General features: G+C 40.6%; 1 protein-coding gene across 4 annotated transcripts in view; it reads left to right on the forward strand.

The window, feature by feature from the left end:
- The window catches only part of BICRA (BRD4 interacting chromatin remodeling complex associated protein), a 126,958-nt gene that overhangs the window by 35,709 nt on the left and 79,212 nt on the right, over positions 1-12,037 (forward strand). The window lies entirely within an intron of this gene.

The following is a 12,037-nucleotide window of genomic DNA, read 5'->3' on the forward strand; positions in this document are numbered from 1 at the left end:
TCAAGTAATTATCATGATTAAAGAGTAATCACAATTGTGTGATTAATTGCACGATTAAAAAAATTTAATCGCCTGATAAATTAATCATGTGATTAATTGCGCTGTTAAACAATAATAGAATACTATTTTAAATATTTTGGATGTTTTCTACATTTTCAAATATATTGATTTCAATTACAACACATAATACAAACTGTACAGTGCTCACTTTATTTTTTATTACAAATATTTGCCTGTAAAAAACAAAAGAAATATTTTTCAATTTACCTAATACAAGTACAATAGTGCAATTTCTTTATCATGAAAGTTTAACTTACAAATGTACAATTATGTAGGAAAAAAACCTGCATTCAAAAATAAAACAATGTAAAACTTTAGAGCCTACAAGTCCACTCAGTCCTACTTCTTGTTCAGCCAGTTGCTAAGAGAAACAAGTTTGTTTACATTTATGGGAGATAATGCTGCCCATTTCTTGTTTACAATGTCACCTGAAAGTGAGAACAGGTGTTCTGCCTGGCACTGTTGTAGCCAGTTTTGCAAGATATTTACATGCCAGATGTGCTTAAGATTCATCTGTCCCTTGATGTTTCAACCGCCTGCTCGATAACGATCCAAAACAGTGTGGACCAGCGCATGTTCATTTTCATCATCTGAGTCAGATGCCACCAGAAGAAGATAGATTTTCTTTTTTGGTGGTTCAGTTCTGTAGTTTCTGCATTGAAGTGTTGCTCTTTTAAGACTTGACAGCATGCTCCACACCTCATCCCTCTCAGATTTTGGAAGGCACTTCAGATTCTTAAATCTTGGTTTGAATGCTATAGCTTTCTTTAGAAATTTTACTTTGGTATCTTCTTTGCATTTTGTCATATTTGCAGTGACAGTGTTCTTAAAAAGAACTACATGTGCTGGGTCATCATCCGAGACTGCACATATTAAATATATGACAGAATGCGGGTAAAACAGAGCAGGAGACATACAATTCTCCCCCAAGGAGTTCAGTCACAAATTTAATTAATGCATTATTTTTTTTAACGAGTGTCATCAGCATGGAAGCATGTCCTCTGGAATGATGGCCAAAGCATGAAGAGGCATATGAATCTTTAGCGAATCTGGCACATAAATATCTTGCGATGCCAGCTACAACAGCTATAACAGTGCCTATTCTCACTTTCAGGTGATATTGTAATTAAGAAGTGAGCAGCATTATTTTCTGTAAATTTAAACAAACTTGTTTCTCTTAGCGATTGGCTGAACAAGAAGTAGGACTGAGTGGACTTGTAGGCTCTAAAGTTTTACATTGTTTTATTTTTGAGTGCAGTTATGTAAAAAACAACAACCTACATTTGTAAGTTGAACTGAGATTGCACTACAATACTTGTATGAGGTGAGTTGAAAAATACTATTTCTTTTGTTTATCATTTTTACAGTGCAAATATTTGTAATAAAAATAATATAAAGTGAGCACTGTACACTTCGTATTCTATGTTGTAATTGAAATGGATACATTTGAAAAAAAAATCCAAAAATAGTTAATAAATTTCAGTTGGCATTCTATTGCTTAACAGTGCAATTAATCGTGATTAATTTTTTTAATCATTATTAATTTTTTGAGTTAATCGCATGAGTTAACTGCGATTAATCAACAGCCCTAATAAATAAATAATGTTGGCATCCTTTCATCTCCGAGAGATGGTGGGAATTGCAGCCTATGATGTAGACGGTTTGCAATGTCTCATGTGACTGAATAGTCCAATCCGAGATTTGCATGATCTTTGGCGGTTATTGCAAATGTCTGTATCTTGGTTGAGAGCTGCCTGCTTCCTACAGGCTCTTTTCCCTTCAAACTGTAGGAGCCAGCTTCTGTCATGGACTTTGATATCCTGATGGAGATGATGTCGCCTACGATCACTTGCCAAGATTTCCTGTTGGTCAGGATCAATTCAAATTCCTTCATATCTCGCTTGCATGTGTCTTTATAGCGAAGTTTGGGATGTCCTGTTGTTCTTCTTCCCTTTGATAGCTCCCCATATAGCATGTCCTTGGGTATGCGTCAGTCTTCCAACCTACTCAGTTGGCCCAGCTAGTGCAGTCGTCTTTGCTTGATCAGGGCTGTCGCACTTCGTAAATTTGCCCTTCGAAGAACCTCTGTGTTGGTGACTTTATCCTGCCATTTGGTGTTGAGTATGGGGCATAAACAATGTAGGTGGAAACTGATTAACCTTTTCTCCTGATGAGCATAAGTTGTCCATGTTTCCCCACCATACATGAGTGCTGAGGGCGCAGGCTTGGTACACTAGCATTTTGGTCTTGATGGTAAGCTTTGAGTTGTTCCATGCTCTTTTAGTTAGTCTGCTAAAGGTAGTGGCCGCCTTTCCAATGCAAACATTTAGTTCTTCTTCCAGTGAGAGGTTGGTGGTCACTGTAGAACCTACGTAGCTGAACTTTTGGACTACTTCTAGCTGGTTTGCATTTAAGGTGATTGAAGGATCCTGTGGAATCCCCTGTCCTAATTCAACCGTTTCTTGATGCTAATGGTAAAAGCAAATGGCTGACAGGCACTTGAAAGGTGGTCCATGAGTTCTTGTAGTAGATCTTCATTGTGGGCTATCAGGGCAGCATCATCAGTGAATAGAAGTTCCCTAATTAGCACCTTTTGACTTTGGTCTTTGACTTAAGTTGGGACAGGTTGAAGAGTTTCCCATCTGATTTTGTGTGGACATACACTGCATCTTTCATGTCCTTAAACGCACAGTTCAAGAGTACTGAGAAGAAAATTCCAAAGAGTGTAGGGGCAAGAACACATCCTTGCTTCACGCCGTTTTTCATCTCAAAGCTGTCCGAAGGGGACCCGTCAAATTGGACAGTTGTTCTCCTGTTGTTGTGGAATGAACATATAAAACTTAACAGGGTTGGTGGGCATCCTATTTTTTCTAGTTCTGCAAATAGACCTGCTCTTCTGATTGTGTCTAATGCTTTGGTTAGGTTCACAAAGGCGATGTACAATGGTCGATTTTGCTCTCTGCATTTTTCTTGGCATTGACGCAGAAAAAATATCGTGTCTATAGTGGATCTTCCAGCTCTGAATCCACACTTGTGATTCAAGGTAGGCATGATTTGCCAGCTGTTGTAGGCGCACTAAGATGACTTTTATGCTCCAATACGTCTATTAGTCTATAAGGTGCCACAGGACTCTTTGGCGCTTTTTACAGATCCAGACTAACACGGCTACCCCTCTGATATTTGACACTGAGTAGCAAGTTACCCCTGTAGTTGCAGTCGCCCTTTTCGCCTTTATTTTTATACAAAGTGGTGATGTTCGCGTCATGCATCTCTTGAGGTAGCTCACTCTCTTTCCAGCATTTAAGTAGCAGCTGATGAAGATATGGTAATAGGCTGTCTTTCCCGCACTTGAGGATTTCTGCAAATCAGTGGCCTTGCTTAGCTCTTCTACAGTGGGCTCCACATCTAGCATGACCTGTAGAGTTTGTATTTGGTTCAGTGCTTCACTGGTGATGTTTCTTTCTTGTGTGTATAGCTCTGAATGGTGTTCAACCCAATGATGAAATCGTTACAGATAAAAGCAAGCAGTTGTCTCATTGGTTTGAACGCTGTTCTCTGCGAGGAGATGCCCCCATTTATTTATTTAATTTATATATGTTCAAAATTCTGAATAATCCTCTTTTATGAGATGCCCATTGTGGGCTGAAGGGACTGTATCGGCTGAAGGGACTGTATTAAGCCCCCCACACACACACCCCAGAGTAAGTTGAGAATATGAATTTCAACCTTCACAGTGAATTTCCTGTTCTATATCATTGTAAGCCAGACCCTTACGGGAGCTGATGTATACTTTATGGTTAAGATCACAAGAATTTATGCTTGCATATGTCTCTCATTCTTCCCTCTTTTCAGTTTGAGACTTACAAAGTCCTGATAAGCTCGAAAGCCTCTCTCTCTCTCTCTCTCTCTCTCTCACAAATAGAAGTTGGTCCAATAAAAGATATTACCTCACCATCTTGTCTGTATAATAACCAAAGTCCTGACCACTTTTGGGAATTAATTGAAAGTAAATAGCCTGAAGGATCAGGCATTCAAGATAGATCAGTTTTTAGGCCCACAAATTTTGACAGAGCTCCCTTTAATCTTATTTTTAACATATGGATGACTGTGTATGAGAGAGAGAATTTTTTCTGATACTACTTTCCCTCCACAAAAAGAACACTGGAATGAAAAACTCCCAATTAGGATAAATTACTTGCAAAAGTTAAAAAAACAACCACCTCCTCCTTGTTTTACATTTGCAAGACAGGAATAACCTGAACCACAAACACTGTGCATTCAAGGAAGAAATATCAATATTTTATTAAATGAATCTCCTCGATAGTCTAGGAGGGTTTTCGTTGGTTTTGCTTGTTGTTTCAAGTCCTGTTACCATGAGGTATGTTTTAACTTGTCTGGAGAACTTTTGTTTCAGTTGCAGGAGACTGTTATGTCCATGGCAGACCGAGTCATAAGGCCACAGTTTATTTTTGGCTTTGCTTTACATACAATGTCAAATTGGTGACTTCCTGGCTTTGGAGAGTAGGCAATATTGGGAACCTACACTGCAGTCTTGAAGCTACTTAATCTCAGCCATTATTTCCATGAGTACAGAAAACACATTAAAATCCATGCCATACTCTTAAATTAGCTAATCTCAGTTCATCATGAATGATACTGTGCCCCTATATAGGGCTGTTCATCATAGATCTCAAAGCACTTATAAAATACTGTAGATGTTGTCATCATCCTGACATTACTGATGAGGGAACCGAGATGCATGGATTTTAAGTAACTTGCTGAAAGTCAGACTGTGTATTGAGATTAGATCCAAGGTCTCCCTACCCCTCTTCCAGTGTCCTCTCCACTGGACCATGTTCCCTCTTCAGTACCCCTGCTGGCAATTCTTGATGCATCCATTTTGGGCAAATGGACATTATGCTATAGAAATCCAGTTCCCAACTTGACACCAGCGTGTGTTCCTATTGTTTAAAAAAAAATTAAAAATAACATAAGGAGAAGTCTGGAGAAAATTAGTTTTGTGTGTAATTGTACAAAACAATCAACTGTGGTTATATACATTAATCAATTTCTTAAAAGAAAGCAGTCAGAAGAAGACAGTGACCAAGACAGGGTGACACCCCAGCACAATTACTTCAGTTTTATTGTTAATCCTGGTATTCTGGTCAAGTTCCAGGCTGGATAACTGCATGCTATCTACCCTGTTTCCCCGAAAATAAGACATCCTCCGAAAATAAGGCCTACTTACAGTTTTGCCTCTCGTTGTAATATAAGGCATCCCCCCGATAATAAGACCTCCCCGATAATAAGGCATCCACCGATAATAAGGCATTTTTCATTTCTGAAAAATAAGACATCCCCTGAAAATAAGACCTAGCGCATCTTTGGAAGCAAAAATTAATATAAGACACTGTCTTATTTTCGGGGAAACAGGGTACCTAGAATTCTTCCTGCGGTTTCAGTTGATTAGGATACTATGCTTCATTTCCTTCACTAAGCTGCTGTGTAGCATTGCAGTGAGTGGTTAAACTGTTGCGTTCCAGCCAAAAGGTGGCTGCTGCTCAGTATCAGGCAAAATTATTCCTCTGACTATGTGTGTAAAAACAGAAACTTGAAAAAGGACCAACTCTTTTACATGCAGCCCCCTGACTTACGTGACCACTGAATCCACAAGCTTTCTAGTACAGTAGAACCCCATTTATCTGAGCCTCCATTATCTGGTTCTCTGAATTAACCGAGCCACCCTGCACCCATCCTCCAATTTGTCCGTATTTTTGATTATCCAATCTGGTCCTGGTCCCAATTAGATTGGATAATCAGGGTTCCATTGTATAATGTTTGACCTTCCGTTAAAGATCTGCACCCTCTGATGACAGAGGCCTGTGGCACCTTCTAGACTAACAGACGTATTGGAGCATAAGCTTTCATGGGTGAATACCGTGCGAGATGCATCTGACGAAGTGGGCATTCACCCACGAAAGCTTATGCTCCAATACGTCTGTTAGTCTAGAAGGTGCCACAGGACACTCTGTCGCTTTTTACAGATCCAGACTAACACAGCTACCCCTCTGATACTTGGCACTCTCTGATGATTCTAAGGAACTGATTTTTGTTACTGTGGTGTCCATTTAAATCCGGTTTCACAGTAGTTTGTAAAGTGCTTTTGGAATCTTTTAATGTGAATTGTAGGATGGTTTTGCTGATTTAAGTGTGACATAGATATGGATGTCAGAATAAATTAAGCAGACCACTCTTTTGGGAGTGAAGGAAGTTTTAATTCATCTGTTTTTTTCCTTAATTCAGACTTTAAGGCGCATTTGGGTACTATAGGAATATCTCTACGTAAATAATAAATTAAAGAAGTGCTTTAGAAAAAGTATCCACTCTGATAATATAGTTTAAAATCCAAGCACTTATTGTATGAAACATGCAGTTAAAAAACGAAGCAAACTGTAAAACAGCCCTATCAGCTTTTTAAAATTTTTTCATGCTTTTAAAGGGATACTGTCAAGTAGTATATACTTATTAGGGTCCAGTTTTGATCTTCCCTTAATTTCTTATAATCTGGTGGGAAATGCCTTGCTGATTTTTTTAAAATGTATTATTTTAAGAAAATCTTGAGAAATGAACACTCTTAATGAAGGTGATGGTGTTTATAGTCTGCAATATTTAATGCTAGCAAAAGTCTCTATGGTTAACTATCAAAGCATCTTCTTCGCTCCACATTCATTGCAGTTGATGACCTTGGTGATCTTGTCATTCAAACAGGAGAGAGAGCAGAAGAGAGAAAGTCCGAGCATAAGATGGGATCCTGATTGCTTAATTTATCTATGCTCCAATGTTTTATCTGTAATAATTCCTCCCTTCACATGTGTTATGAGGATTAAAGTTTGAAAAACACTTTGAAGATTGAAAGTACTCTGTAAATGATAAATATTATTTGGAGCTATGTTGACTTGAAATTCATAAAAACAGAGAGAGAGTGTGCATGCAAAAATTACTAAATGGAAAAGAAAAAAAGATTAGATGTCAAAGTTTTAAAAGGCTACTATAATCAATGGGAGAGCATTTAAAAATGTGAAGTTTCTTTAAAGTAGTGGTAGTCAGGTCCCTTTTTAAAACAAAATAACAAAGGATGCCTTGTAAATCAACTGCTGATGCAGAGTGCTAGGAGTTGCTCAGTGTGAATCCTGATGACATGAAACAGGAAATACAGTAGCATGAGTCAGTTGTTTCTTGTGCTACTCCCCCCTCTGTGAGAATGGAAACCTTAATCCGGAATCTCCATGCGTCTAAAAACTGGCACTGCTAGCCAACCTCATAATTATAACACAGTATATTTAGGCATTTCACCTCTTGGCAGCTCTGATTTTTGTTTGCAAAGATATCTCTGTCACAAAGGTGCATTGCAAACATCTGTGCAACTTTTTAAATTTTGAAGCTCAAATGTTCATCTTTTAAATTCTAGTCTTTTTCGTAGTTCTATGTATAAATTAACAAACTGAGTTTGAAAGGATGTTCACTTATTTAATAATCATTCTCTGCAGCATCTTTCATCTGGGAATCTCAAACCATTTCATAAATGTTATTTAATTAAACTTTGTTTTGTCGTTATGGAGTCGGTCAGTATTAGCCCAGCTTCACAGATGGGGAAACTGAGACACAAAATGATTCAGTGGCAGAACTGGGAATAGAATCAAGGAATACTTATTTATAGACATTTCCATAATAGAGTTCACTGAAACTCTTGAGGCCCCAATTTTGACTATCAAACTGCTCTAAACTGTGGTCTTCACTTTCAGTATTTCATTTTTCTTTCTCCCCTCCATTGTCTATAAATAATCCATTGGAAAGCTTTTTTAACGCTGTTAATTTTGTAGTTTCCCATTTGGGCAAGCACTGTTTATTCCAGGGATCTCAAATGCAAATCACCATGAGGGCCACCATGAGGACTAGTACATTGGCCTGAGGGCCGCATCACTGAAACCTTTTCATACAACGATGCAAAAGTATAGTAAAAAATTAAGACTAATATAGTATGCTATTAAAAATAGATGTATTAACATTTTAAAAACTGTAATGCGAAGAGGGGTTTTAATAAAATTATAAACACCTGTAACTATTCCTTATGTGGTCAGTAACACTGATGATGATCTACACTAACAGTCTATCAACATAGCTGTAATGGCAGGAACTTTTTAAAGTAACTACATCTTTACCCCGATATAACGCGGTCCTGCAGAGCCAAAAAATCTTACTGCACTATAGGTGAGACTTGCTTTGGCCCCCCTGCTCCTTGTCCCCTGACCGCCCCCTCCAGAGACCCCTGTCCCTAATCACCCCCAGGACCCCACTCCCTACCCAACCCCCCTGTCCCCTGGCTGCCTCGACCCCTATCCACACAGGCACTCACTGGCAGCGGCGGGAAGCGGAGCAGCCCGGCCCCAGCCTGCTCCACTCCGCCAGCTCCCAGCCACAGCGCTCTGCTTCCCGCCGCTGGTGAGTGTGGGGAGGTTGGGGAAAGGACGCCCCCCGTACTCAACTGCAGTGGGAAGTGGAGCGCCACACCCACAGCCCGCTCCGCTTTCCTTGCCCTGGCCTCAGTCGTGTCGCTTGGAGGGGGAGGGGGTTGGGGAAAGGTCCCGCACTCACCGGCAGCGGCGGAAGTGGAGCAGCCCACTCCACTCTGCCAGCTCCCAGCCACAGCGCTCCGCTTCCTGCCGCAGGTAAGTCCTGGGGGTGTCCTTTCCCCAACCTCCCCACACTCACCAGCGGCGGGAAGCGGGGCACCACGGCTGGGAGCTGATGTGCTGATCCATTGGAGCGCTGCTTTATCGCGTTGTATGCGAACCTGTGTTATATCGGGTCGCATTTTATTGGGCTAGAGGTATATTCATACAAAATACGTTGCCACTTTTAACAAACATTCTTCCCAACTACTTTCAGCAAAGAATCATATATGCTGAACTTCATACCTTAGACTGTTCATCTACTACATGAGACCCTGCTCCTGCCCTGCCCCCTCCCACCTCTTCCCGGCCTCCATTCCAACCCCTTCCCCAAAGACCCACCCTCACCCTGCCCCTATTCCAACCCCTTCCCCAAATCCCTACCCCAGCCCCACCTCTTCTCCACCTCCTCCCCTGAGCGTGCCCCACCCCCACTCCTCTTCCCTCCCCCCCTTCTGGAAAGTCCTAAGCGCCACCAAACAGCTGTTTGGCAGTGAGAAGTGCTGGGAGGTAGGCAGAGAAGCGGGGATGAGCCGTGCTCGGGGAGGGAAGCTTGGCTGCCAGTGGAGTCGGTGCCTATGGCGGGCCGCAGGAAATAACTCTGAGGGGGCCGCATGTTTGAGACCCCTGGTTTATTCTCTGCATTGCCCCCTTCACATCCAGCCCAAAATTTCCCTGTGTTTTGAATGGAGCTGAATTAGGATAGTGATCTTTGCTTAAGAACATATTTTAAAAATCGGTTATTCATTGATGTGAGCAAAGCTCTAGATAGATTGTTTATTGACTGATGTTGTAGAGCTATCTGACAGCTGGAAACATTATTATACGTGTTGTATTATCTAACTAGTATGTTGTGCTTTATTAATTTCTTAATGATGGACAGTTTAGCAATAATAGGTATGAAGAATGCAAAGGATTTTCCTCATTGGATAACAATTCTAAAATGTTACAGTAGGTCAGATTTTAAGCTTGAAAATATTCGTGCTTCTTAAGGGTAAGACATTGAATCACATGATCTTCTACACTGAAGCATCTCTAGCCTATGCACATTCAACCCACTTTGGAATTTCATCCCCTTATCACTGCACTACCTCCACTTCAAAAGCTGCTTGGTGCCAGTCACTGAAGAGGCATTTATAGATGGATGAGCATCTCAAAAACTCCTCCTGAACAAAAATGCTGCAGAAATTGATTATCCGCTGATTCTGGGGGGGCCTGAAAGGAGACTAGGGGAGGCTGGCAGCTTAGTTGGAGAGAATCCCATCTATACTTCAGGTTTCAGAGTAGCAGCCGTGTTAGTCTATATCCGCAAAAAGAACAGGAGTACTTGTGGCACCTTGTCACTAACACCTTAGTCTCTAAGTTGCCACAAATACTCCTGTTCCATCTATACTTGTTATAACAGCCTCCTCTCCTATCTTAAGATTGTGTTATGTATAGAGTTCAAGTATTATTTGTGGATGATGTGCTTGAAGCTGGACAAGACACACTGGTATCCCCAAGGAGCTTAAACTCTAAGGCCCTGATCCTGCATTGAGCTGTGCATGAACAGACCACCACTGCAGCCAGTGGGCTCTGTGCTTATGTGCAAGGAGGTCCACTTGTACAAGCTCTTCACAGAACTGAGGTCTAAAGTGCATCCACAGATAAAATTAGGTGCAATGGAAGATTAGAAGAGGGTGGTAATTTAGAAAGTTATCTTTTTCTCCCCCCTTTTTCCTGTATATTATTCTACCTCTATATAATCTCTCTTCTGCAGAATCATAAAATGAGAGTCCAGAGTTATAACAAACAATGGGGTGGAGGGAATGTTTCTGATAAACTATGAAAAATAACTTGGCGGTATGCTTTCTGCAAAACAAAGGAAACGTTTGGAAATTACAGTACTCAAATGTTGAATAAAGAGGAGTTAGAACAGTAAGAACTCTTACTTTGGTAGATTATACTTTATTTCTGTTGAGCTCCTCATCTGATTTATGAGTGATGTGTTTTTTTCCCTCCTTAATACAGAGCTGTTCAGTATATATTTCCACTGCTCTGTAAATTAGATTATAAAATTTCCTTGTCTTCCTGTATGTATGTACACTGCCTAGCACAATCCCAATCCTGATTTTTAGGCTGCTGGGCCCTACTGCAATGTACAAATAATAATAAATCATGTTCTAATCACGAGGGATGTAACTAGAAGTATTATTCTTTGTATTATGGTAACGCCTGTAGGCCCCAGTTGCTATGGAGGTCCCGTTGTGGTAGGTGCTAGTTTGGTGGTGGGTGTGTTGTTTTGTTTTTACATCCATCCCTTGCCAGTGTTGTTGTAAAGCAGCAAAACTCAGTCTCTCGCTGCTACTTCCATGTGCTCTGTGGTGTTGAGATTGACTGTTCTGCCCTCCATGCTAAGGGTTCTTCTTAATGTTTCTCTTGGGCACCTTTGTTTCCTTATGCCAGTTGGTTTCCACTTGAGAGTCAGGGTGGCACCTGGAGATCATGCCCCAAATATGTCCAGTACGTCTTTCTGATTTGGTAGAAACAAGCTGCTTGTTGGTGATTTCTCAGATCTCTTCGTTGGTGATGAAGTCTTTCCAACAAGTGCTTGAATCTGTCGGAGGCACTTATTTACAAAGGCATCTAGTTTTCTGCCTGACATTTTAGTATCTCTCCAGCTCTTGCAGCCGTATGTTAGCACCGAGATTACACTTGTGTGGAAAATTCTTAGTTTTGTTCTGATGCTGTGTGTCTTTGATTTCCATACGTCGTTGAGCGTGGTGACTTCTGTGGATGCCTTTCCTGTCTTTTATGTCACTTCCTTCTTGAGGTCTCCATTGGCTAATATGGTGCTGCCCAGCTCCACTTTCTTGCTTTGTTATTTATTTATTTATTTTGCCTTCTAATGTGAAGTTACTGCTTGACATCTGAGTTTCAAGCATGTTTGTTTTTGCATAACTAATTTTAAGCACCACTTGAACTGCTGTTTTTGCCAAGTTGTCTTTGTAACTTTCCAGGGGTGTGTCTCAGTTGCCTAATATCAGCAGCAAAGTATAGGCCTTCTAGGCATTTGCCATCTACTCACGCTATTACTAGTGTTTGTGTTGCTAATACGCTTCTTCGTTATCCAGTCAATGGCAATGCCAAGCAGAGATGAAATGCAGCCCTCTTTTATGCACACTGAAGCACTCTGGTTGGTTGGTGTGCAAACACATAATAAGAGAGATTCTCTTAATGGAATGATAATCCACTGGATAATCTTAATG

Source organism: Malaclemys terrapin, chromosome 20, assembly GCF_027887155.1.
Source record: "Malaclemys terrapin pileata isolate rMalTer1 chromosome 20, rMalTer1.hap1, whole genome shotgun sequence".
In the NCBI taxonomy this organism is placed as follows: Eukaryota; Metazoa; Chordata; order Testudines; family Emydidae; genus Malaclemys; species Malaclemys terrapin.